The sequence below is a fragment of the Canis lupus genome, chromosome 2, assembly GCF_011100685.1.
Source record: "Canis lupus familiaris isolate Mischka breed German Shepherd chromosome 2, alternate assembly UU_Cfam_GSD_1.0, whole genome shotgun sequence".
In the NCBI taxonomy this organism is placed as follows: Eukaryota; Metazoa; Chordata; class Mammalia; order Carnivora; family Canidae; genus Canis; species Canis lupus.
In genome coordinates, this window is record NC_049223.1 from 38,815,628 (window position 1) to 38,843,216 (window position 27,589).

Consider the following 27,589-nt stretch of genomic DNA (forward strand, 5'->3'; position numbering starts at 1 on the left):
TAAGAGAAAAGTCTTAAATAAAACTGTGTTTAGTCTTGAGAAACTCACTTCTCATGACATTCTAGATTATTTTGGGGGTAGTCCTCTTGGCTCTTCATATGGGTGATGGTTTTGCTTGGTAGATATTATGGGTAACCAAAAACTTGTGACAATGAAAGAATTTGAAAAAAATGAATAATAATGTTTAATTTTAAGTTCTTCATTGAAAGCAATCATGGGCTAAGCATTTTACATAAATTATCTCATATTATTCTCATAAAATTCCAGTTGTAGGGCTGGAAAGGAATCATGTTGGGGGAACGGCACCAAGAATCATGCTCCCCATTGACTGTGCAGCTAAATGACAATCATTCACAGTGTTCAAGGAATTCATAGAATTCCAGTTACCTTGAGCTGAAGCTGAAAAAAACTTAGATTTAGTTCTCATCAATGATTAGTGAATTGGGGTCATCTGCAAATGTAGGATAAAAGGAAATAAGAGGGGAACTTGGGATTGACGCTGAGTGTTCTCCAAAAGTCCCTTTTCCATGGACTCAGTCTCTGCTTCGGGGCTTTCTGCCCTAGGTTATCTGTTCTCTGCTAGAATGGAGTAGGTAACTAGGGAAGCCATATTGTTTCCTTCAATCAAGTGGATCCTCTGTCAGTAATCTGGATGCTGTAAGAAATGATGCCACACTGGTTGCCAGAGAACAGTTTGTTTATTTATTTATTTATTTATTTATTTATTTATTTATTTATTTATTTATTTATTTAGAGAACAGTTTATTTAGTGAGGGACGCTGGCTCATTTACCATCTCTCAGAAGCAATCTGGATAAAATGAAACAAACAGGCAGATAATCTTTTAATTATCCAAATCTAGTGATGGAACATCCCCTGGGTTCTAACAGATACCCCGAGAAAGAAGACTTATCCTTTAAGACTTCCCAGGTCACGTAAGCCAACATCCCTCTGCCACTTAGCATAATTTTTACTGAGTGATTTTTACTGAGTCATAATTTTTACTGAAAGATTATCTGATTCAAAAATCTGAAGCTTCCATTGATCCTGAGTTCTCCTCCCCTCTTTTCTGCTGCCAGCCATCTATGTGTTAAGAGTCCGTTACTCTCATGTCTGTCTTCTTTGTTTTTCTGTGTGATTAACATAGTGTATAAAAACAGGCTGCATTCTCCAAGCATCCGGGCAGATGTTCAAGTTCAGTAAGGACTGGTGAGAATCCTTCACATTTGTATCCTTCACATTTGTCAGAAAAATATTTTGTCAGCCAAAAAATGAGGAACTTTATCATCTTTATCAGAAGAGAGAAAAACCTGAGGCCCATTGAGTCAGGCAAAGGGGAAAATACTGTGCAGATAGCAGTGGCTCTCACAGATGAATGTTTCCAACATTGGGTTATTCACATTTGCCTGGGAACTTTGAAGGTCCGATGCCTTAATCTGGGGATCTTTTGTAGATATATCACAGGATGGGAGAGAAGTGGTTAAAAGTGTAGAGTCTTGTACTCCTGCCCCCCAAAAAGTTTCAGATAAGGGCAAGTTTTTCTAATCATGAGAATATGAGATCTATGGGAGTTGTGAAAACACGCGTAGAAGATGAGGTTTTGGGGATCCCTGGGCGGCTCAGCAGCTCAGCGGTTTAGCACCTGCCTTCGGCCCAAGGCACGATCCTGGAGTCCCAGGATGGAGTCCCATGTCGGGCTCCCAGCATGGAGCCTGCTTCTCCCTCTGCCTGTGTCTCTGCCTGAGTCTCTCTCTCTCTCTCATAAATAAATAAATTTAAAAAAAAAGAAGATGAGGTTTTTTAGGATTTCACATCACTTTGCATCACCCCTTGTGTTCATTGTTTTGCCTACACATATAACATGCATATGCTGTAGTTGTACGTTGGGGAGGGCATATTGTCTGGGCACCATACAGGCCACCAAAGGGATACAGAGGCACCCAGTATGTATCAAACACTGGAAGAAGCATTTTCACATGGGTTGTTTAATCCTCATGTAAAGGTTGTGAGGGAAAAATGGTAATCCCCAAGGGGAGATGAAACTGAGCCTAGAGGAAAGGAAGTCAGTTGTGACAGCTGCTAAAGGGACATGGTTTGAATCAGAAGCCAGGAGGGCCTGATTCCAGAGCCCACCCACTTGCCCTACATTTTGCTTTTTCTTTGGTCATTAATGCCTCAGGGAATTGCTCCTTGATCACACTTTTGATTCAAGAAAAAAAAAAAAAAACTTTTAAAAAAATTATTGATCCAAGAACTTTATGGAAGAATAGAAGGAAGGATGGAGGGAGAAAAATGAGGAAGGAACCGAAGAAAAGAAAGAAAGAAAATAGATTCTGTGGAATGAAAAGCCACTGTAGTGACTATGTAGAGCAGCCCTCTGGATGCTATGGGTTAGGAGACTGGTTTAGTTCTTACCTGATTCCTCCATAATGAACCACTATGGCACTTCCAAGAAGTTCCCAAGGAACTAGTCTGGAAACCAGTAAGATGGGGTCATCTTGGGGACAAAAGCTACCAACAGATCTGAGGCCTGTGAGCTCAGGGAGCGGCACAGTTGGAGCCATGGGTTTGCCTTAAATGTATAGAGGACACAATACCCTACTTCCCTCCTCTCCTCCTTTCTTTTCTCGTTTTTTTTCTTTTCTTTTCTTTTCTTTTCTTTTCTTTTCTTTTCTTTTCTTTTCCTTTTCTCTTTCTTTCTTCTTTCTTTCTTTCTTTCTTTCTTTCTTTCTTTCTTTCTTTCTTTCTTTCTTTCTTTCTTTCTTTCTTCCCTTGTTGTTTTGTAGACATAAAAGATGGTCATCTAGAAAAAGAGTTGGCAAACTATGGCCCAGTGGTCACATTGAACCCATATATATTTTTGTATGGCCCTCAAGCTAAAGAATGAATTTTAGATTTTGAAAATGTTGTAAAAATTAACAAAGAATATGTAACTGAAACCATATATGGCCCCAAATGCTTAAAATACTTACAAATTCACCCTTTTCAGAGAAAGTCTGCCAACCTCTGCCCTGGATGACTTCACTATGACTTCTGTTTTACCATTACCCAACTCAGCAGTGACCATGGTGATGCTGCCAGGAGTGCCTCTGCTGCTGTATTTCTTCCCTGGAGGCGAGCAGCTCAATATGATTCTTAGTGTATTCAATCTCTTGTCAAACCAGATTATGCTTCTGGAGGTGCTAGACTTGGTCTCCTCAAGAGGTGAGCATAGGGATGTACAGAGATATGTTCTTCCCTAGGGATGTGGCATTTTCAAGCTGAAAAGATACTCAAAAGATCTACTTCCACCCCCTTATCATAGTGGTGAGACAGCTAATGGTGAGTCACACATAGTACTTGGGGAAAGGCTATACTGGGACCCAAGTTCTCTGAGTGCTATAAAACAAACATTTATTGAGTATCTGTATGCACCAGAAATTATAGCATATGTTGATCATGAGATTAGTGAAAAAAAGACAGATAAGGTAGATAGAAGATCAGATTGACTTTTGGGATAAGTCCAGTATTTGCATTAGATCTTCCAGGAAGAAGGCACTGAAACAAAGGTAGGAGTGCAAGAGGTTTATGGGGGTGTTGCTTGTGAAAGGTCAAAGGGGAGCATTGTGTTAACTTTCAGACTAAAATGTATATGTGATTCTTGGGAAACAGAAGAAGAAACATTGAACTAGGACTGTGAGGCAATCTGACTGAGTCTCAGCCAGCCCAAAGGAGAGCCCCCTGGTCAGTATGACCCTTTGGAGGATTTGCACTTTGAGCAGAAATGACCAGGCCCTGGTTACCCATCATATGTAGTCATTGCTGGAGCTCTTGGGGAAGAGCATATTTTTTGCTCAGTCAGCATCTGTTGTGGATCCTAAGGGTGTTACTGATCTTAAAAAGAAAAAAGAAAAAACAAAAAATGGCTAGCAGTACCTCCCATGGGTGCACACTGAGTGAATTCATGGAGATGTTGTGAAATGGAAGGAGAGGGAGAGGTGCCATGAGAGCCTCATTGTCAAATCTTTTTCTCCCTCTGATGTGTCAGTCAAAAATTAGTTATTCATTCTTTTGAATATATATTTATCTTCTCCTGGTAGTCTCTTAAACATTTCCTAGGAAGGGGGGGACACATGAAGTTCTTTTTTTTTTTAAGATTTTATTTATTTATTCATCAGGGCACACAGAGAGAGAGGCAGAGACACAGGCAGAGGAGAAGCAGGCTCCACGCAGGGGGCTCAACATGGGACTTGATCCCGGGTCTCCAGGATCACACCCTGGGCTGAAGGCGGCGCTAAACCGCTGAGCCACCTGGGCTGCCCCATGAGGTTTTTAATACCTTAAGGTGAATGAATCATTCATATTAATTGTCTCCGTTATAAGAGAAAAAGGTATATTAGGACTATTGGAGCCCTATTTCCTTAGAATTACAAGAAAACTAGAGGATGCTCATCTACATCAAGTCCTTCCTCCATTTTATAGGAGAAGTTGAAAATAAAGTATATACAGTTAAGATGGAAAAACATGGCAAGCCAGAGAGAAGGAAAAAAAAAATCACACATTTTAAACTTTACGTAGAACTGTTAGCTCTACTTTTAGTTCAATAAACAGAATCAGTTGTCTTTCAATTCATCAATTTATCTCCATTGCTATACCCTGATCCAAGCTACCATGATTAGTCCCCCAACTTTTTGCATTAGCTTATCCGCACAGGCGCCGGGATGATTCTCTTAAAATCTCAGTCAGATCATGACATCTCTGTGTTCAAAAAGTCCCAACAGCTGTCGTGTAACTCAGAATACAAGTTAAAATCCTGAAGAGTTGTACATGCTCCTGCCCCCTTTACACATCCCGCTTGCCTGCTCCATTGCTCACTCAGATCCAGCCATACTGTGTCCTTGACTCTCTTCTAACATGCTAGAAAAGTTTGTGCTAGCTAATCCTTCTCAGAAATCTCTTTGCATGGTATGTACAATTGATTTTACTTCTTAGTGTGAGATAATTGTAGACTTAGAGAAGAATTACAGAAAAGTACAGAGCTCCCATTTTTCCTTTACCCAGTTTCCCTTAATATTAATATCTTACATGACCAAGATAATTCTTACAGAATAATCATTAAGAAATAATAATATTAAGAATAATATAATAATAAGAAATTAATGTTTGTATTGTACTGTAACTGAACTGCAGACTTGATTGAAATTTTACATTTGTCCACTAAGTCCCCATTTTCTGTTCCAGCCAGCATTTAGTTGCCATGTCTCTTAGTCTCCCCCAGTCTGTAACAATTCCTTTGTCATTTTGTGTCTTTCAAGACCTTGAAGTGTTTTTGTTTTGTTTTTTGAAAGAGAGAGTATGCATGCCCGTTGAGAGGGAGGGGCAGAGGGAAAGAGAATCTTAGGTTCCATGCCCACTGTGGAGCCAGAGGGGTGGGGGCTGGCGAGGAGGCTTGATCTCACAATCCTGAGATCATAACCAGAGCTGTAACCAAAAGTAGGATGTGCTTAACAAACGGAGCCACCCAGGCACCCCAAAGACCTTGAGATTTGGAGAGTACTGCCCAGTTATTTTGTAAAGTGCCCTCCAGTGTGCATACTCTGTATTTCTTTGGAAGTATTTTTCACTATGTCACTTCCCTCAGATCTTTGCTCAAATGATATCTCAGTGAAGTCTTTTCTGATCTTTGTATTTAAAAATGTAACTCAGTTTCCTCCAATGCCAGAGGTTTTCTTCCACAGTTTCCTGGTTTATTTTCCTCAGCTGATGAAAATTAAATATTTTTTACTTCTTAACCAATTCTTAATTTATAGTCAGTCTTCCTTTACTAGAATATTGACCCCCTGAAGGCAAAGATTTCTATATTCATGGCTTCTTCCCTAGTTTCTAAAGAATTCCTTCACACATGGAAGATGTTCAATAAAGGTTTGTTGATAAAACTCAGTGGGGAAAGAACTCGCTGTTCTCAAGAACCTAGGAAGCAAAATGAGCTTACTACAAAGTTAGAAATGGTATGCAACATGACATAATTCCAAGGGTATTGGAATTATCTAGATAAGATACTGGACAAAGCTTCATGAGATGCCTCACACAGAGATGTCAGTTTTCTTTGTCAGGGCAGTCAGAACTCTTATTGAAAATACATTTATTGCTGAGCTGTGAAGGTCCAATTTATAAGCTTGGGTTTTTCTACTTTTTCCTGAAAAAAATTGGTAAAATTATGGAAATGAAAACCTCTTAGCCTTTATGACTACTGTAGTTTGCTCAGTAAAATGGATTTCAGACGCAGAAACATTTCACCCTCAAACAGGGCCTTTCAAAATCATTCCCTGACATTTTCACTCATGCAAGTGCAAATGCCTCCTGATTCATGGAGATTTGAAGCATGTTAAAAACCCAGGCTGTTCTCAATTATGCCGGGGTTGCTATTCCATCAGCAAATTATGCAAGACTATTTTTGCTCTTCTCCTTTTTCATCCCACTTTTAGTCTCCAAAATAGTGTTAGAATTTCTACGCAAAGTGGGAAAAGGTAAAAGAAAGTAGACAAAACTTGAATCTGGTAATTTTCTTGCTTACGATCATCTAAGATATTGAACAGTGGAGGTCCTGTGAGCTAGGAAGCTTGGGAATTACCTAGGAATTCACTGCCTAGGGCCAAGAAGAAGAATGAGGTAATGAAAAGATGTTGAATTCTAACATGAGATATTCTGAAAATCATCTCACCTCCTTGAGTGTAGATTTCTTTGTCTCCAAAGTGAAGCATGACACCCAGTTTACTCACTAACTTATTTATTCGTTGAATAAACAGTATTTGAGTCTTACCATGGCCAATCCCTGAGTGTATATACATGAAAGACATAGGTCTTCTCCTTAAGGATTTCACAGGTTAGGAACATAAGTACTAATGAAAAACGAAAATTACATGGTAGTATGATAACATTTATAAAATAGAAATTATAATGAGCCATAGGAGTATAGAGATGAGGTGGCTAGGGACAATAGGGAAGGCTTTCTGAAATAGTGATGTTTGAGATGAGCCTTAAAAGATTACAAGGGTTGGCTAAGTGAAGAAAACTAGAGCAGATAATAAAGGAAGGTATTAATTGGAGGGAGCAGCAAAGTAACTTAATAAACATTTACTGGTACATGCTAAGTGTAAAGTACTGGACTAAAAGCTAAAAATAGAACAGAAAAGTAAACAGAAGAGTTTATTTTCTTCATTAAACTGGCATTCTAATCCAAGAGGTTTCAAAATTAATTATTCCAAGACAATTGTCAAAAGTAAGAGGTATGAAGAAAGGGTGGGGTCTTCTAAAGGTGATTATAAGAAGGGTGGTCAGGAAAAGATTTTTTTTTTTACATTTTATTTAAGTCTTGAAGGATTTTAAAGTACAAATTAGTAAGAAATTAACTTGAAAATGAGATTAGGGGACAAAGAGAGGGGAAACAGTTCAGGCATTGGTAATGACAAGATCTGATTAGCTTTTAAAGATCATTCTTGTTGCTTTGTAGAGTGAACAGATTGGTGACAATTAGAAGATAACCCACAACAGTCTGGGAAGCAATGATACCCCAGGGATTTATGAAATCTGTGGATGGTGGAGTGAGAGAGAAGTGTCTTGGATAACTTAGGAAGATGTGACATTGAGGGATCCCTGGGTGGCGCAGCGGTTCGGTGCCTGCCTTTGGCCCAGGGCGCGATCCTGGAGATCCGGGATCGAATCCCACGTCGGGCTCCCGGTGCATGGAGCCTGCTTCTCCCTCTGCCTGTGTCTCTGCCTCTCTCTCTCTCTCTGTGGTGTGACTATCATAAATAAATAAAAATTAAAAAAAAAAAAAAAAAAAAAAAAAAAAAAAAAAAAAAAAAAAAAAAAAAAAAAAAAAAAAGGAAGATGTGACATTGAGAAAAGGAGGTGTAAACTGAGGGATTGCCAGCACAAACATTATGAGGTCAGTCATCAGTGTGATGAGAATGAGGCATTTGTGAGACAGCCAAACTGAAATTTGAGAAGGAAGATAGACACAGAGGTCTGACCTTTAGGGGGGGAAAAAAAAAAGATCCAGAAGGAAATTAGAACCTTGAGTGGCATCAAGGTATAAATGATGGATGTTTCTCATGAAGAGATTATAGAATGAGGAGGGCACGTAGTGTAGAACCAAGGCTTGAGCACTGCCAAAATTTAAAGTTAGATTAGAGGCAGATGAACCCACAAAGGAGTTAGAAAAAGGAGGAGGAATATTGTGAAACACCAAGGTAGCTTAATAAAGAGATTGTTATCACTGGAGATGGAAAAGTATCCACTGAATATAGCTAAGTAAATGTCATTGGTAACCTTCATGAGGTCCATTTTCCTGCTGTGGCTAGGGAAGATGGCATATTGAAATAGATAAGAAATAGTGTGATGCAACTAACTGGAAAATAGGGCAGGAGAGAAAATGGAGGGCTATTAATTGAGATAATGTGTATAGGAGCCTATGTATTTCTATTGTATTAACCCACTTCATCCCTCATTCTCTTTGAACATGTAGGATTGTAATACTTATATGTAATATGTACACATGTATTAGATAGGTAAGTAGATAGATAGATAGATGGATAGATAGATAGATAGATATCAACCAATTTGGACCCTGAATTAAAAGTAAACTTAAAATGGCAAACAGTTCTATTGCTTTTAGATTTTCCTTCTTAGAGAAATTGGGTACATTTCTTCTGTAGCTATATTCTTGTACTTACTGAGCACCAAATGAAAATATTTACAGCCTGGGGGGAAACTAAGTGCTTTCTCTTGTGTTTTCTCTATTTTTTTCTGAACCTGCAAGACCAAAACTAGAAGCTGTCTGCCAGCTGGTATTGTGGTCCTGCTGTGAATAGAATGAGGTCTCCTTAGACTAGAGTTTGTCAGGGGAACTTGAGCATGTCATGACTCAAAGAACCAAGCTCCTTATGACTTATCTGGAGTAACTACTTCAGGTAGATATTTTGGATTTCCGAGTAAGAGGCTTATTTACAGAGTATGTCTTCTTTGATGTTAGCCTCAGATATTGCTCAATTAAAGCTCATCAGCTTTTGAAATGTCATATTTTAAGTATAGTTTCTGATCACTTTTTTTCCATACCTTCACTCTTTTTAAAAATCAAGTGTCATCTAACTGAATTAACAGGTGCAAATCCAAAATATACAGTGAATCATGGCAAATACAAACATGTAATTCACATCAATATGGAGGTTTCCCCCTTTCCTTAGTTTCTCCCTAGAGGTGTCCTAATTTTGAACTCTTTAAAAGAGAGTTATAAACTATGTACAGCTTTTTATTAGAGCAAAAGAGTGCTTAGCATTATATTTTTGAGAATATAGTTATTCTGTGTATCAGCAGCTGAGTAATTTTCTATTTGCTCAACATACAATAATTTGTATTCTTGCTGGTGAACATTTGGCTTATTTCTAATTTGTAGCTTTTAAAAGAAAGTGACTATCAAGACTCTTATTCCAGTTTATATGGGGTCAAGTGTTTTTATTTATCTCAGGTAAATACATATCAGTGAAATTAAAGGATTACTGATAAGATGCATATTTAACTTTAAAAGAGACTGACCATTTTCCAAAGTAGATATACTACTTTCTATTTCTGCCAGCAAAGTATAAGAGTTTCTACGTTCTATACATTTGTCAACGTATACAAGATTTTGTCTTAGCAATTCTGCTGTGTGTAAAGTGGTATCTCGTTGTGATTTTAATTTGCAGTTAATTGATGACTAATGATCTTGAGCCCTTTTCATGAGCTTATTTGTTATTTGTAATATTTCTTTGTAAAGAGTATATTCAAGACTTGTCACCAAATTTTGTTGAGTTAGTTGAACTGTATTTATATTATCAAGTTGTTAAAGTTCTCTGTATAACCTGGATAGAAGTCCATTTTCAGAAATAAACATACTGAGAGAATATTTTCTCTCAGTATGTAGCTTGCCTATTCATTGAATTTAATGATGTCTTTGATGAACAGAAATACGGAAACCAGAAGATAATGGAAGACATTTTTAAGTCCTTAAATAAAAGAACTATCAGTACAGAATTCTGTGTCCAACAAAAACACTCCAGGAAGGAAGGCAAAAGATAGATACTCTCAGATGAAGAGATATTAAGAGAAGTGTTGTCAACAGACTACTCTGTAAGAAGCAGTAAAGTAAGTTCTTCAAGCTCAAGGAAAAAGATAAAAGGGGAAACTTGGATTTTTACAAACATATAAAAAACAGGAATAGTAAATATAGAAGTGAAAAGGAGAAAAGATAGTTTTTACTCTTAAATATTTTAAAATACATATAATAATTTAAAGTAAATACTATCATATTGTCTTGTGGAATTTTCAACATATGTCAGCATACTAGACAGGACAAGTAGAGCAAAACTTTTACTGGTGAGAGGGATAAAGGAAACTATGGATGCCAAAGTTATACATTATATATGAAATGATATAATATTAACTCTGAATAGACTGTGAGAGGTTAGATAGCAGAATATTCTTTCTTCTCATACATATGAAATATTCTGCATGCACACATAAACACAGATGAAAGAAACTCAAGACCTAAATAAATGGAAAAACATACCCATATTCGTAGGTAGGATGTTTTAGTGATGTCAATACTACCAAAATGATCTACAGATTAAGGCAGTCCCTATAAAAATTCCAATAGCCATTTTTACAGAAATATAAAAACTGATTTAAAAATTTATATTAAAAAAAGGAAAAAATTCATGTGAAATTACAAGAGATTCCAAATAGCCAGAACAATTTGAAAAAAGAATAAAGCAGGACTCATACTTCTAGGTTTCAAGACTTAACACAAAGCAACAGCAATCAAACATGGTACTGACACAAGGACAGACATATAAATCAATGGAATATAACTGAGAGTCCAGAAGAAACCAGTACACATACAGCCAATCAATTTTCAACAAGGATTCCATGACAATTCAATAGTAAGCATTTTCATTATGATTAATGTGGTTTTTAAAACCATTTTTAGAATTATCCATATTTTCTAATTCTGCTCATGTCATTATTGCCAGTTTGTGAGTTACATGGCTTTGTGTATTCATGCACATTGACACATTTATTATCATAAAGTTGTTTGTTATATTCCCTTGTTAATCTTTTAATAACTGGAAGATCTAAATGTCATCCCCTCATTTATTACTGATATGGTTAATTTGCATTTTCTTTCTGTTTCATCTGTCTGGCTAAAGGTTTATCAACCTTATTAGTCTAGTTAAATAATCAACTTTAACTTTTCATCATCTATGTTTTGTCAGCTTTCTATTTTATCAGCTTTGCGATCATCCTTAAGTTTTCCTTTCTTCTGTTGATTCTTTCAATTTTCCTACTTTTTATTGTATTTTTAAGATGCACACATCAACCATTAATTTCATATCACTTTTCCTCTAGTAATAATTCCTGATTTAACTTAAAGCCACACATTTTGATAATGTTTTTATTTTCATTTGTTATTTTATCTGCACTTTGAAGGAAATACTATATTTCCTTTTTCATAGAGAATGAAATCCAGAACAAGAGGGTTAAAGGACTAGCCCAAGATCACTTAGGAAGGAATTCATAGACCCCACAGTTAAATCCAGGTCTTTCCATTATGTTGGAGTGACCTCTCCACTGTGCAGAACCATTTCTTATCTCTATCTGAGCCTACCATTTTGACATTGACTTTCATCTACTTCTAGTCATCGTTAAAAGGACATACACAGGCAGTGCTGTCAAGGTATCTGTACTATCTCTTCTGTTTGAATTTGAAACTATAGATGTTTCTCTAGAGAGAAATCAGAGAGAGGGATGTGGCTTTTCTTGAATTGTCCTCATTGAGATGCAGAATTTGTTCCATAGAATTCAGAAAGTAAGAATAGAGACAACACAACTGGTAAAATCACATCAGGTAACACTAACATCCTCAATCAGAAGCAGAAAAAGGCAAAGGAGATACTTTTGATCATACCACATGCACAGAAATAAGAAAATGATAAAGCCGTGTCAAAAATCTGTTTTGTATGTCCCTTATCCTACATGTACTTTTTAAAAAATTGAATTTATTAATATCCTTCTGGCTCTGTAAGAAGAATTGACTTGACCGCAAATTTTAGCTTTAAAACACTACTGTAGTGGTTTTTCCAAGGTTTTGTTTTATTTTTTTTATTTTTTTATTTTTTGTTTTTAGAAATACGTATTGAAATCTTTAGAGATTTTAAAACCTTTGAGTAATGTAACTTTAAACTATCGGTTAGAAAAGGCCATGTAGTACTTCCCTTAATTTAAAAATGTGGAAATTTTTCCCATGAGAGGAGAAGGAATTTATCCAAAGTAGTGATCTACACAGGGTTCCTGATCTCAAGCAGTATTTGTGTGTTTCTCTCTCCCTCTGTCCTCTTCTCCCTCTGGGTGTGTATGTGTGTGTGCCTGTGTGTGTATTTGGTGAGAATATGGGTGCTTCTTATTTTCATTCTTTCAATTATACTATTTCCTAATTTTTGACAATGAAAATAATTTTGTATTAGGAAATAAAGCTTGTTTTTGTTTTTTGTTTTTAAAAACCTTAGTCAGTGGAGTCAACAGCAGCAAACGGCCAGGGGATGGTCAGAGGGGAAAGTTTGTCACTGCCCACATTGAGCTGGACTGAAACTCTGGGAAATGAGTTGAGGGGACTCTGAAGATCAGCTCTGCTTCCCTTAGCCTGGACTCCAGGGGAGGCCTACCCTAAATCTTCATTCAGAAGCCAGGTTACCCAGGAATCCTCTATCATGTTCAAACAAAAAGTTTGAAATCTGAGTCTTACCTCAGTCACACTGCTTCTGGTGGGCTCTGATAACACAATCATGTGTTTCGAAGGTAACTCTCCCCCTGTGGGTTAAGTCATCAAGTAGAAGCTATTTACACAGTCATCTGCACATCCTTCTACCTCACTGAAGCCTGACCCCAAATAGTGTTCTCCTTCTCTTATCCTTACAGTGGACTGCTTGCTAAGAAAGGGTTGACTTTTTATTGTTTCCTTTAACCTAGAGCCAACAAGAAGCTTTCTTGTGTATGTTGCTAAAGGTACATGAAACAAGCACTTAATTTTCTTTATTTGAGATATTTTGAAAATTTACTTGGAGAGAGAGAAAACAATGAGATAGTGCCAACCTTGAAATAAGCAGATTAATTAATAGTTATTAAATTATTTCAAGCCACTTCAGTTTGGCACATACACAACTGAGGGCCTTTAGTGTATAACCATTGCTATGTTATATGGAAAACAGGAAAACAATAATAGAATAATAGATTTTTATCCCCCAAAATTCCGAACCCAACCATCCACCTGCATTCCATTTCTCTGGAACTATGTGCTTACAGAGACATCATGTACAGGTTTCCAGCTGTTAGGATCAGCACACTGTTTGTGGAATGATGAGCAAATGTAATCATATTGCTGAGAAAGAGATGGAGCCACATAATTATGATTGCTTAGAGAATAAAGTAACCAACTACATTTCACCCAGAGCTGCTCAGAGCCTGTTTGTTTCAACTTTAAGTGCTAGACATACAGCTCTTAATAATTTATGTCCTAACATTTTGCACCTGAGAGACCTAAAACATATTTAAACGTGGATTTACTCAGCTATGAATCCTTACACATGAAATTACACCCACGCACCTTGCTAAATGAAGACAATATATAGCATATTGGAAATACAAGGAAGGGGCAATTTTAAAGTAAAAATACATATATGTAAAATACATAATTTTGTTTATAAATAACATATATTAATAAATAATTTAAAATGAGCAAAACAATATCACTATTATGGACAACTGATACACTTTGGGAACTATCTTGCTAAATATTTCTCAAAAAATATATTTTGTAGGTTGCAGGTCATACATAAAAATTTATATGCATAATACACAGCTATGATATTTAAAGAAAAATATTTTATATAAGTGCATATAAACACATTTTAGATCTATGAGAATTATGCCCACTGATTTTCTACTGTGAGTGATGCTGTAATCACTCATCATTGATGGAATTTCTTTCTTCCTCACTTCCAGAAAGGGTGTATGTGAGAACCATTTGAAATCCCTTGAAGAGCCTTCCTGAGGAGGATAACATGTGTGGAAATCATTGAGGGAACACTTCCCCAAAAGTGGTGAGTAATGTCTCTAATAAAGGACCATTAATACAAATCTATAGGATTTTCTTTTGAGAATTTGCAGAAGAGCTGTTCGTTGCCAAAGGGAGATTCCCTGTGAGAAAAGAGTACCGTCCCAGGTTTTCACGGGACTGCTCTGTGCAGGACCCCACAAGAGAGACGAGCACCATCTCTCAGACTGCATGCCACTGATTTTTAGTCACTCTACCAAGAGGTGGTGGACTGCGGTGACCTCCGCAGAGGAGTGGAAGCCAAGCCCACCTGTCACTTCCCCATACACCCTGACATCTGGGTCACATGTGCTCCCAATTTTCTTGGATAATTTAGAGAGACTCAAGACGCTTTTAAAGGAGATTATGAATTTTCTGCAGTTAAGGTGTGTGGCAACTTCAGCTGTGAATTGGGTAAAACAAAGGAGATGTGACTGTATTTGTTGCCCAGGTTAGTGCAGTGCCATCATCTACTGGATAGAGATGGGAGGAATTACAGAGCTTGCACTGTAAACACAGGTGGCAATGGAGGTATTGCTGGGGCTGCCCTTCTGTTCAGCTCCACCATACTGCCTGTGCGTGGTGCTCGTGGCCCACAGCGACACTGATGAATGTACAGAACTCACTATATCCTGATTTTGCAACTGGTTATTAGAGAAATGTTAGTGCATGAGGAAACATTTTATTATATTTAAAGGCAACAGAGTGCTATCACCATAATTTACCTAATCAATTCTTTATTGATATGTATTTCAATCTACTGTTTCCCTATTCCAATCATGTTGTAATAAATATCCTTTTACATATATTCTTGTGCATTTTCCACTTACTTCAGATAAGTAACTTGAAAAGGAGATTGATGGATAAAAGGCAATTCACATTTGAAATTGATACATATTTCCCCTCCCTGGCTTCCAGTGTTCAGTAACTTACGTTCCAATGAGAAAGACAGATTAAGCTGATTTGTCATTTGCTTTCTTTATTAATATTATGGCTAAGTGTCCCATGTCTCCTCATTCAGGCCATTTGTCTTTGTGTGTCCCTATGCATATGAATTGTGAAGGAGGGAGTCTGATGGCTGTTGCACACAGTGGCAAATTGTTCACCGGCAGTTTTACCTCCTGGGCACCTAGCTAGACACCACATTTCCCATCTTGCCTTGCAGTTAATTTTGGTCCTAGGATTGAGTTCTGGACAGTGGAAGCAGAGGAAATGCTTATCATTTTGAGGCCTGGCCCATAAAAATCTCCCATAAGAATCACTAAGTTCTTTCTTTTTTCTGGTCTACCTGCTAAGTACAGTTACATGGGGCCCTGAATGATTGCATAAAGTTTAACCTGCCTCCATCATCAGTCCTTTGCATTCCACCAACCTGCTTCAGACAATGAAAACCTAATTTTTGTTGTATGAAACCATTGGTTTGGGAATTGTTTGTTTTGTTTGCTTGCTTGTTACAGCAGTTAGCCTGTTGTGACTATTATAGTTGCTGCTTCCCCAGAGTAAACGTTTTGATGCCTTCTTAGATGTTGCAAGTAGCCACAGTCTAATGTGCTTTCTTTTTAACAAGCAATTTATAATTAGGATGGATCAAAGCACATGAAGTAGCCTATGTATTTTGTCTGAAACATGAGCCTGATTTCAATGCCAGGTGAGTGAGAAGCTCAGAACCACATAAGAACACTAGTTGAAAATAGTGTGTATCCTGTCCATGGCAAGAGGTGGAGGTTTGTCCACAGAAATGTAGACAGGGTATTTGGTATTAGTGGCATCTTGCTGATGACTTCCACAGGCTGCCCAGTCACAGCCGGGGTCTCCCTGGAGCCAAATTAGTCAGGATAAGTGGTGGGGGTTTGTGGAATCGCATGTGCTGGAAGTCTAGAATCCAGTTCCCATACTATATTTGCCTCTGTCCTGCTGTAATCTCGGGAAAGTAAGTCTCCTCAGGACATGAATGTCCTCCTGTATAAAATGAGCCAGTTGAAATAGACCTGAGGTTGCTAACAGTATAATCCTGTTTACTAACTCTAACTGATCACAATTTCATGAATCTCCATGAAAAGAAGTCTGAGGAAAAGAATTCTGAGGCTATATCGCTATGAAGATGGAGATGGGGATGTAGACTCAGTAGAAAAGTGCCAGAGCGGGGAAATGAAGGTGGCCTGTGTGTTGTTTTCTGTCATCTGTATTTACTGAGGCTTTGAAACCTAAAAAGAATACTCAGTGTTCATTTCTTTGTTTCAATTTTATTTCATTGTTTCTGGTCCAGGGGGAAATAGCAGAAGGCTACAAGTTAATATTGACAGTAAGACTAGAGCTTTTAAGTTCAACAAACCGAGTTCAAATCCTTGCTCTGCAACTATCCTTGTTGGTGAGATTCGAGGTAAATGATTTCCTCTCCCTGTGCCTCACTTACCTCACCTGTAAATGTCAAAAATGATATCTACCTCATAGGTTCTTATGGCAATGGAAAGAAATACAGTATATATGAGTTCTACATAAACCCTACCACACGGTAGGGGCCATAATTCCTGTGGTTATCAGGGGGACTGAGAATGCTAGGTATGTTGGCATAAGGAGACGGGTGAGATCTCGAGGATATTCCCTATAACCGTGGCTTGTGGATGGAGAATTGAGAAACTTCTCTTCTGGCCTTCACAGTAGGACCTCAACTTTCAGACCCTGATGCTTCATTACACAGTCTCATACAGAATTTGTGTATTCAGATCCAACTGAAAGATAAATTGCAAAACATTCTAGTCATTTTCTACCCTGTACTTTACTATAAAAGTTTTTCAAAATTTATAGGCTTCCAACGACTACCCTAACACATGGCTATAGCCATTCAGCTGCCTTTGAAGGAGATCAAGAGGTCTCTTGGTAAAAGACAGTACCCTAAAAGTTTATAATGGAGGTCTATACAACCTCAATTTTTGTTCCATCCCTAAATAAAGTCTAATAAAGGAACATCTGCTATCACTTTGGTACCTCTAGGGAAAACACACACACATAGACACATACACACACAGACTTACGCACCAGAAACATGCCTTACCCTACAATTAAAAATTCAGTATCTTCTTTCATCTCTCAGCATGTTTATTTTTTCTTGGTAGGTTGGTTGGTTCTTTGGGGTTTTTTTAGAGGGCAGAATTAAATCAACTTTTAGTGGCCCGTGGAAGGAAAAAGTTTACTGCTTTGCATGTTATATTTTGCTGAAGCAATCAGTTCTCACAGCCAGGACATAAGAATTCCTAGTCTGTAATGCACACAGCTGCCAGGTGTCGACCTTGTAGTGTGTGCTAGGTAATCAAGTAAGTGATATGGCACAACAGCCTTATGAGAAAGGTACTGTTATCATCTTATCTTATCAAAAAAGAAAATGAGGCTTAGAGAAATTAAATTATTACTTAATAGCACATAGCCAGGAAGGAGCAAGGCCTGTCTGTCCCTATAGTCTGAGTATTTGACTATATATTCCTCTCTCACCTTTTATATTTTTACTGCTGAATCCACATAAAATAAACATCAAGAATAAGGGCTTCTACTGAATGTTTATTATGTGCTGTGCAATACTCTATATCATTTACCCCATAATTCCTTTTACTTCTACAACCCAATGAATTATTCATTTTCCCATTTTATAGATGAAGCTACTGAGACATGGAGAAATAAAATAACTTGTCCAAAATTATATAGATGAGTTAGTAATATACCCAAGACCAGCACCAAGGCAGTGGAACCCCAAAGCCTGTGCATTTAACCACACAGTGTACCACCTGGAGTAGAAATGTGTGGAGACTCCTTTGTTCCTCCTGTTTGAACCTACTTAATATACACACTGCCGTATTTTTCCATTGCCAGAGAATATATAGTATTTCAACCCATTCTGTGTTTCAGTCTTATTAATTAAAAAAAATAGGAGTTTTTTTTCTTCTCTCAGCAGATACACTATGGAGATACATATTATTTTTTAAGTATATTCCAAACACACAAAGACAGCAATTATTATTTATTTATCTCAGGAGAAATCTGGAACTCCCAAGCCTGATAACCTTCCAGGTACCCCTCAGGTGTGGATTTTTTTTAAAGTTTTTTTTTTTTTAATTTTTATTTACTTACGATAGTCACAGAGAGAGAGAGAGAGAGAGAGAGAGAGAGAGAGGCAGAGACACAGGCAGGGAGAAGCAGGCTCCATGCTCCATGCACCAGGAACCCGATGTGGGATTCGATCCCGGGTCTCCAGGATCGCGCCCTGAGCCAAAGGCAGGCGCTACACCGCTGTGCCACCCAGGGATCCCATCAGGTGTGGATTTTTAAAGACAAAACATTTTGCTATTTTTGACTGACTCTCCATTCCTAGGGTTCTTGCTTTTCACTCCCAGTTGCCCTTGCTGTCAGCATTAGCCAACTTCATTGCTTTTGTAGACTCCCGATTCACTGTAATACACAGGCTCATTTCTCCTTGTTTTATTCAGAGCAAAGTATACACTCCCTAATCTTTCTTTCATCTCTGTTTCCACTTGGTTTTCACATCATCTACTGATTTTCTGACTCCATAGTCTGTTTTTCATGAGGTAGTACACATTTGGAAATGATCAGAGACTACTAAATGCTCATAGGAGAACCATGCCTATCTTCCACTGTCATTTGAGATTCTCCTGGATTTATATGCTTAAACTCCCACTGCCCCACACTATGAGTCATCTTGCTTAAGTTCTCCCAACAGCTTTCTCTTTACCTATCACAGAAATAACTAAAAGCATTTTCTTTAAATGGAAGGATAATTGAAGAATCAGAATGTTTTTGTCCCAGTGTTAATAGTCTTAAAATTCAATGGTGGGAATGATGAATATGGAATCAGAACTACTTAATTCTATTGTGATTGTCTAGTCATAAGATTTGCACCCCCTCTCCTCAAATTGGAGATAGGAACACCTGTTTCCGAGGGTTTTTTGACAATTACCTTCAGTTATGCATGAAAAAGGATTGTGGAGCTATGAAGGACTCTACAAATGGAACCCCCTCTGGGCAAGCCCAACACTATTCAGTGGGGACAGGGATCAGTGAGCACCACAGTCACCAGGCTGCAGCACGATGAATAGCACAAACCCACAGATGAATGCCATCACTGGGTAAACAACATTTACTGAGCATTTGTTATGTAAGCTACTTCACTAGGTACTAAAAGGACAGAGTTGAATAGGATGCAGTAAATCCATCAGAGCATGCTTATTGAGACCTGTTACCTGCTGGTCATGGTAATAGGTCACAACTGTGAAAAGCTATGTAGTATAGACTACTGGAAGAGAAGCAAACAGGAAATTTAAATATAATGAAGTAGGGAAAAAATAGAGTGTTCTAGGGCAACACATTGAAAGAATAGTTGATTCAGACTATTGGTATTAGGGGAGGGCTTCACAAAGAAGGTACTTTGCACAGTTATACTCAAAGATAGTTGTATTCGTCTCCTAGAGTTGTTACAAATCCCACAAACTGGGTACTATAAAACAAGAGAAATATAATCTAACATTTCAGGAGGCTGGAAATCAGAATCAAAGTGTTCACAGTATATGTTTCTTCTGGAGTCTCTGTTAGACCAGCTGCCCCATGCCTCTCTCCCGGCTTGTGGTTGTTATAGGTAATCCTCGGTGTTCTTTAACTTGTAAATGCATCACTCCAGTCTCTGCCTCCATCTTCACATTGCCTTCTTCTCTGTGTCTCTGTGTGTCCTTGTCTGTCTCTTACAGGGACATTCTCTTTGGATTTCTTGTCCATCCTAATCCGATATAATATCACTTCAATCTTTATCTGGATTTACCTCTGCAAAGACTCTCTTTACAAATAAGGCCTTATTTTGAGCTTCCAGGTGGACATGAATTTTGGAAGGATATTATTCAACCCTCTACAAAGGAGTAGAAACTATTTTAGAGACTAAGTAACAGAAGGGCATTCCAGGCAAAGAGCACAAAATATGTAAAGTTCTAAAATGAAAAAAAAAAAAAAAGTATGGCTCGCTGAAGGATTTTTTTAATGTCATTGTGGCTAAAGGAAAGAGGGCTAATGGGCAGTTGAAAGAAAAGATGGACAGAAAGGTAGGGTCTGTAAATTAAGCAGAACAATTAGGACTTTCTTCCTAAGAGTAATGAGAGATGATGTATGTGTCAAGGAAAGGATTGACATGATGCACACAATGTCCCAAAGAAATCATCCTGGTCCTGAGCAGACAATAAAATGAAGAAATGAGAAGACAAGAGTCTCTCAAGAAGATAGTAGCTTAAGTCAGAGGAGTCGCCATAGAGAGGAAAATAGAGGATGTATTTGGGAATAAGAGATTTCATTAACTAGGACTTATAGGACTTTTCAATTAAATAAAAATTACAACTATGTGAGGTAATAGATGCTAACTAAACCAGCAATTATTTTGTAATATATACATATATCAAATCATTATGTTGTATGCTTTAATACATTCTTGTTTGTCGATTATATCTCAGTAAAACTAGGGGGAAAATAAGAAAAAGAAAAAAAGACTGGCAGGAGTTAACAGGAAGACGCAGAAGTACAGATTTTTATATGCCTTAATTTTTTAGGGATTGTTTCTTTCATATCCTAACATCTGGCTAAATTTCCGATTGATGGTGGTGATTGTCCTAAGAGATGCAAGTGTTTATTTTTAAAAGTGAGAATATTGGCGCATTTTCCCTAGATTTCCCTGTGTTAATTAGGGTTCATTTGCTTCTAAACAACAGTAATTGAATATTAACTAATGTAAAAAAGCACAAATAAATGAGAGAATTATTTACCCACATCCTGAGGAGTGGGCTACAGGCTAGGCTAGATCTCATGATTCAAACACAATATTTGCAATCTTTTTCTCTCTTTCTACCCTTCAATTCTATTTTTTTCTTATATAAGAAAAGGTTTATTCTTATATAAGTTCTTCCTCTGATGGTGGAACAAAGGCTGTAGTAGCTCTAGTTCATATCAGCTTAATACTCACAGTCTCCTGGAACAGAGTATCTCCTCCACTAACCTTGCACATTGCCTTGGAAGAAGTCTAATTGTTCTTGTTTCTGTTTCTGCACTGGAATACATGAAATGTTCTGTAGACCTAATAATGTGCCAAAGTTTAGGAATGAATAAGCCCATTTGAGCCTCATAGACCAACCAGGTTACTGTAGAATGGGTTAGAGTTTCCCCAAATGGAGGATTACGAAGCACACAAAAATAAGAACAAAAGTAACGATATTCAGTACACATACTGCAATGGTTCTAAGCAAAGTAATTATCTTAAGTTAATATTCTGAATTCATAATTTACTCCATTGGCTTGTTATTGCCTAATTCATCTAACCATCTATCTATCAATCCATCCATTCACTACATGTTTACAAAGTACCCACCATTGAAAAGAAACTGTGGAGTTCAAAGTTGAATAACATATGATTTTTGTCCTTACATAGCTTATGATCAAAAAAAAGAAGGCAAAAACTGCAAATACATGTTTGGGTAGGAATTAAGTGAGACGCAGAGACACTAATTTATTAATATAGATCAATTCATTTTTTGTTCAGTGGATGAATGAGTCAAGGAATGAACCCGACCTGCTTCATTAAAATACTTGTTTTCAAAAAAGGGAGTGGGGAGATAGATGCTTCATAACTTCTAAGCAAGTCAGAATGAAATAATGATATAAAAAATGAACTACTACATATTAAATACGAAGACAATATTCCATTTGGGAATTCAAGAGCAATGCCTTGGAAAAAAGTTGCATTTCACTGGGAACTAAAGAATGAAAAAAGTTTCAATACCTAGAAGGTTGTTCCGAGCTGGGGAAACATTAGAGATAAAAGGTAAAGAGGTGTGAAATTGCCTGAATAGGTCAAGAAAATAATGAGTGACTTTTATGGCCAAAATATAGGATACCTAGAAGATAAGAGAAATGGATATAATCAGAGAGATTTAGAGACAAATTATGGAGGATCTTGGAATCCAGACCAAGTAATGTTTTTTTTTTTTAAGGCTATTTTTTTAAATTTTTATTTATTTATGATAGTCACAGAGAGAGAGAGAGAGAGAGAGAGGCAGAGACACAGGCAGAGGGAGAAGCAGGCTCCATGCAGGGAGCCCGATGTGGGATTCGATCCCGGGTCTCCAGGATCGCGCCCCGGGCCAAAGGCAGGCGCCAAACCGCTGCGCCACCAGGGATCCCGAGACCAAATAATGTTAAACTATTTTCCATAGTTACGCTGGAGCCACTGCAATTTGGTGGGCAAGAAATTGAATAATCTGTGAAATCATCTGCGTTTGAAAGTTAATTCAAAGAAGAATAACTGGTACACATAAGTGCCATGGTCCCCACAGTCATCCCAACTCTTGTGACCTTTCCATTTCTGGGAATCTGGGGAGAAATTGGGCATTTTAAAGTATTTAAGAACTATTTTCTCTGAAGAAAAGAGACTTTCACTTTCTGAGCACTTCAGGAGTAAAAATTATTTCTTTAAAACTGTCACCAAGAAGCCAAGCCTCTGTGATCACATGGCCTACTTTGCTTCAATTTATTCAAGTCTTGAAGTTGCAACAAGGTCAAGGAACACAGAATCATAAACACCTTCATGTTTATACCTAATGCCACTGGGGGAAATCTCCAGACCCTTTTAGCACTCTCAGAGCTTCTGTGAGACATTAAATAAAACTGGATTTTAGCACTCAGTTTGGAACTATGTTTGTTCCATTTCCACCTCTGTTAAACATGTCCTTATTCCTTCTTTCTTTGTCTAAAGAGAGAAATACTGAAGAATCTGTGTTTTAAGATATAGCGAAGGTATCTTGAAAAAAAAAATTGCACTTTGAAAGAAAGGAAAGTGCGAAAACACTTATCTTCAGATTTTATTTTTTTTCCTGGTTGAGACAAGTGTCCAAAGGCATCAGCATACAGTTGTGAATTGACATAGACATACGTGATGCAGGAGAGAGTCATTAGAGCCGTAAACTCTTGGAGAGTGGCATTTCTCCATCTGCAGTGGTGACAACATGAGTCATAGAACCACACCACCTCTTCCCTGAAGACACAGACAGCCCCCACGTGAGATGTGATCCTGTTGCTGGCAAGTGGGATGTGAGTGATAAGCCCTTTGAATGTAAGGCATCATTTCTCACTTTGGAAGGTCTTGCCCACACAGCCTCCCCTCCCCGGCCAATCCCACACATTCTCACCATCACCATAAAGAGAAATTGACAGAGTGTTAAAACAAGAGAAAACTTTGTAGACCACCACTTTCTTTTTTTCATGGAGAAAATAAGATCACCGTGAGATGTATTTTTGCTGGCCACTACTCATAATAAAGCTACCAGTGCTGAACAGTATAATCTCTTGCATGTGAATAGACTTTATAGTTTATGAACATCTTCAGGCCTAGTCTTACCTCTAATTCTCACAGCAGGTGAATGAGGTGGTATTTACAACCCTCATTTTATAGATGAGGAAACCAGGGCTCAGAGAAGTTTAAATTATTCATCTAGCACCAAGAAGCTATCAAGAGCTGAGTTAAGACCGGAAGTGGGAAATTCTCAGGATTGAGCCACAATTCTTTACCTCTCTATTTTATTGTCCCTGGCATGATTTCCACCAAATGACCCCTTCACTGTGTTTCTTATTGTGAAAGATTCCAAGGGAGAATTTAAAAAGATTTCCCTGAGCTCCTAGGAAGTCAGAAACAGTAAGTTTCCAGTAAAGGCAAGACTCTGTACAGGCGTAAACATGATACAGCTTAGAGCTCTTTCTATCACAGAAGAGTTATAATACAACTGGGGGCACCGGACAAGCCCACATTAAGTAAACTGAGGGCAATTCAAAGTGAGTCACAATTACATGCTGAGTGTTTATAGCAACATTTAATACAGGAGCTTAGAGAGACATGTGATGAGTGAAGGTTGAAAATTCTGGAAAGGCCATAGGTAAGCCTTATAGAAAGAAAGTTGGAACTTCAGTGGCACATGAATCCAGCTCTACCTTTGAGTAAGCCATATAAATCTTTTGAACATCCATTTCCCCATCTGTAAAATGTGGTAACTCCTACATCTTAGGGTTGTGACGAGAACCAAATAGGATGAAATATCCCCCATTCTTAGCATAAAACTTGGCACGGAAATATTTATGTAAGGTTTTAAAAAAGATGTGGAACTTAGACCAGCCCAGCCGGATGGCTAAGATGTGAAGGGCTGCTCCACTAGCTGTGTGTGCTGATTAGCAGAGAACACAGCCACACATCTCTGTGCTTGCTCTGGGACCCTGCATGTCCACAAGTTTGTTTGGGCTGACTTTGGCAGTCTTGGAGGACACTGACAGTGAGGTGTGAAAAGCTCTGGGCTGATGGTCACACCAAGAGCGTCAATATTTGTAAATGGGTGCTTTTAGAGCTTAAGAAGAGCATAACTGAAGTCTGGGTTTGTAACAAAAATCAGTGGAATACTCTGAGGCCAAACATTAATACTTCTGAGGCAGTGATGACTAAAACGCAAGGTAATCTGGCCGCTCCTAGACTGCCAAAATTATTCTGGGAGATGTGAACAAGTCTCTAGGGAAGAATCTTCCTTTTCCTGCAAGGGATCACTTAGAGAGTCCTCTTGGTCATACCGCTTGCCATTCAAATATCTATTTGATATTTGTTAATTTGTCATGAATAGAAATAATGTAATACAAACCCTGCAGACTGTGGTGGTGAGTGGTTTATTAACTTCAGTGAATGCCTTATTGAGGGTGAGTACAGCTCTGAAAGCCATTGGCAGAAGTATGGGAAGGGGGCTGGAGGGTTGTCTACATCTGCTAAGGCTGCTGTAACAAGTACCATAGATTGGGTGACTTAAAAACAGCTATTTTCTCACATTCTGGAGGCTCGAAGTCCAACACCTAGGTGTATACAGGGTTGGTTCTTTTTTGAGATGCCTCCCCACAGCTTGCTTGTACAGGGCGCTCTTCGTATTTACATGGTGTTCTCCCTCTGTGTGTGTTTCATCTTCTTAGAAGGACACCAGTCGTGTTGGATTAGAGCCCACCCTTACCACCTCATTGAACTTAACCACCTCTTGCCATATATCCAAATCCAGTTACATTCTAAGGCCCTGGGTGTCAGGACTTCAGCACGTGAATTTTGAAAGCACATAATTCAGCCGGCAACAAGGAAGCTTGAAAAAGCATTGCAGATTCCCTTAGCAGGCCAAGAAGCAAACATCAGGTCGATGCTTGGAGAAGAGACAAAATGGCAGAAATAGAAGAAGGCTTCCATCAGTATAACCACGGTCTGGGCCCATCGAGAACAAGAGCCAAGAAGGAGCTCCCTGTCACAGAGGAAAGGTGGGGAGTTCAGCGAGCCGTGACAGCCAGTTCTCATCACACTGTCTTTGTCTGAATTGATATGACTTCATAATATCTTTACGTTTTAAGGAAAGGTTATTATTCGTTCCTACTTGTTTTTAGCCTCTTGTTAGCACTGTCTTGGGAATGAAGGAAGGGCCTATGTCACCGTTTTAAAGGCAAGACTAAAGGAAGAGAGTTTAAGGGACCCAGGAAGGTAGAGATAGAATATCCAAAAGTGAAGGGAGGCACTAGAAGCAATAGTCCAGGGCAAGAATTCAGAAAACCAACCAGGACATGGAAGCACTCCCTGGAAATACTCAGAAATACCGGAGGGATTGGATTTCTCCTCCTCCTCCTCCTCCTCCTCCTCCTCCTCCTCCTCCTCCTTCTTCTTCTTCTTCTTCTTCTTCTTCTTCTTCTTCTTCTTCTTTTTTCAGTATAGTTGACACACAATGTAATATTAGTGTCAGGTGTACAATATAATGTTTTGACAAGTTTTAACACTATGCTGTGCTCACAAGTGTAGCTATCATCTGTCACCAATGATGTGACAGTAACTGACTAGGTTCTCTCTGTTGTGCCTTTCAACCCCAGAGCTTAGGAGCTTATTCATCCTCTAACTGAAGCCTGTGTCTCCCTCTTCCCTTCATCCAGTTTGCCCATCCCCCATCTCCTTCCTCTCTAGCAACCATCAGTTATTTCCTCTGTATTTATAAGTCTATTTCTGTTTTTTGTTTGTTTATTCACTTGTTTTATTTTTTTAGGTTCTATATATACGTGAAACTATATGATCTTTCTAGGTCTTTCTCTGTTTATTTCACTTAACATACTATCCTCTAGGTCCATATACATTGTCAAAAATGGCAAGATCTCATCCTTTTTTACAGCTGAGTAAAACTCCATTTTATAGTAATGTAGGATAGAGTTGACTTATCTTACTTCGTATGAGATTTACCTTCCGTATAAAAGATCTTAAGGGAGAAAGCATGATTTCTTTACAAGTACACAAAAGAGGGTAGTGGGTTTTTTTAATGTAGAAATTGACACATCAGTTAAATAGCTTTTTGTTGTTACTTTTAAACCATGAGTTTTACACAGTGTTTCCAGCTTCTAAAAATAGTTTTCTTTAAGCCAATATTTTAAAAAGATACTCATATGGTAGCACCAGCAGAGCTAGGAATGGAGGAAAAATGTGTGTGAGGAAAGTCAGAAGGAACTGCAGTGAGCCCAGGGTAGACAGGTCTGAAAGGTTTGACAATAAGGATATGGGAGCAAAACCAAAATCTAAGGAGGTGACTTGTTTCCTGAAAACCTCCATCTCTGCCCATTTCATTAGGATGAAATTCAGTCTCCCCACCACAGCTGCAATCTGCTTGATCTAGTTTTACCCATCTTTGCAGCCTTACCACGTACCACTCTTTGCTTCTTCAAACTGAACCGTTATGCTGGCATTCATTTTCCCCTTCCAATGTGCCAGTCTCATTTTTGCCCTAGGTCTTCTGTCTAGGGGTGCACTCCAGCTTTCATTCTCTTCCTTCAGATCTTTGCACATCTTCCCTTTCTTGTCATTCAATTCTCATCTGAAGGGCTGCCCTCACTGGTAAGGTTTCTCTGATTACTCCAAGGAAGCCACACTCCCTCCCCTACTACCATTGTACATCATTTCTCATTACTTATTTCTTATTTATCTATTATTCATATATTTTGTGTTTATGTCCATTTGTATAGAAGATTGTTGAGGGGAAGTATCTTGTTTTCTTGTCCTTTGCTGTGTTCCCACCAGAGGAAATATATGTTGAATGAATGAATGAATGAATGTCATCTCATCACTTCTCAGGGATGTGGCATCCGCACATGCATAAACCCTTCCATGTAAACTGGAAAGACAGACATTGCAACATTCATCTTTGACCAAATATTTAATCTCTTCCTTAATAAGCTTTTTACCAGAATTATTTTCCCTCTTCCCTCTAAAAACAAAACTTTAAAATAATTTACAAATCATAGAATTACTGGGCTTGAAAGAACAACTAAAGAGTATAGTCCAGTTGTCTACTTGATACTTAAT

At 38.1% G+C, this 27,589-nt stretch overlaps 1 long non-coding RNA gene across 3 annotated transcripts in view; it reads left to right on the forward strand.

Moving 5' to 3' along the window:
• Positions 1–3,065: 3,065 nt before the first annotated feature.
• The window catches only part of LOC111092072, a 144,637-nt gene continuing 120,113 nt past the window's right edge, over positions 3,066–27,589 (forward strand). For all 3 annotated transcript variants that reach the window (XR_005355493.1, XR_005355492.1, XR_005355491.1), the window contains exons 1-2: positions 3,066–3,203; positions 14,073–14,170. This is a non-coding gene — a long non-coding RNA (uncharacterized LOC111092072). The remainder of the gene's footprint in view (positions 3,204–14,072; positions 14,171–27,589) is intronic.